The sequence below is a fragment of the Arachis hypogaea genome, chromosome 20 (assembly GCF_003086295.3).
Source record: "Arachis hypogaea cultivar Tifrunner chromosome 20, arahy.Tifrunner.gnm2.J5K5, whole genome shotgun sequence".
Taxonomy (NCBI): domain Eukaryota; kingdom Viridiplantae; phylum Streptophyta; class Magnoliopsida; order Fabales; family Fabaceae; genus Arachis; species Arachis hypogaea.
Window position 1 is genome coordinate 95706941 of NC_092055.1, and position 1232 is coordinate 95708172.

The window sequence follows — 1232 nt, forward strand, 5'->3', positions numbered from 1 at the left end:
ACTGGAGCTTAAACGTGGAAATGCTCCCTTGGTGAAATTCTCATTCTGGCGTTTAACTTCCAGTTTAAGGTTAAACTGGAGGTTAAACGCCAGTTCCAGCATTTCTTAGCCTTCATGATTCTGGCGTTTAAGCTCCAGTTTAGGCTTAAACTGGAACTTAAACGCCATTTCCAGCATTATATGGCTTGGTAGTTTAAGTTCCAGTTTAAGCTTAAACTGGAACTTAAACTCCACATGTGATATTCAAGCTTCCTTTATTGATTTTGTTGCTTCCTTGCCTAGCCTCTTCTTCCCTGAAATCATCCAAACAATTGCATCAAAGTCTTGCAAAATTTCATGAGAAATCTTCCATTCATAGCATTCAAGTAATATAACTAAAAACTCATGGAATTTGCATCAAAATCATACTGTTTGGATGGTTCATTGCTTTGTTATTCATTTAACCATTCTTGGTTACTTTAAGCTCAAGAAAATGCATAAAACAACTAAAACTAACAGAAAAATGCTAGTGAAACTAGCCTAAGATGCCTTGGCATCACAACACCAAACTTAATACTTGCTTGTCCCTAAGCAAGTCCTGAGTTATTTGAGAAGAAAGTATGAAACAGAAAGCAATTAAATTGGCTACATTAGTAAGCACTTGAAGTTCATCAGAAGGGTTTTATGCAGAAAGTTGCAGTATCACTTTTTCATTCTTATCAGGTAAGATTATCACTTTTTCATTGCATCCATCAAACACTGCTATGGCCTCTTGTTACTCTTATGTCCTTGGCACTTTTCTCTTCTTTGTTTTTTTTTTTCTTTTTCTTAGAGCTCCTTTGCTCCTTGTTTGCTTAGTGTCATGTGTTGCACAAGCCTTTGGCATTTTCTTTTTCTTATCACTGCACTACACATATCCACTCCAGGCATTTTAGTTCACATTTCTTCTTGAGACATTGGTGCCCAGCACCTCTTTGTGTGACTAAATGTTTTGTATTTAGGTTGCTCTTGATAATGGACTTTTGGTTGATAATCCCGGGTTAGTTAACCCAAGTTACCAAGTGTTGAAACACTCCTCAGAACCTATTCATCCAAGCATATCCTTAATACATAAACACCACAGCCATTTGTCTCAGAAGTTCAAACCATTGGTGCCTAGCTTATTTTCTCAATTTTTTTTGCTTTTTTTGGTTGCCCTTTTTCAGTGGCTTTTTCTTCTTCTTTTTCTTTCTTTTTCGTGGCCAAAGACATTT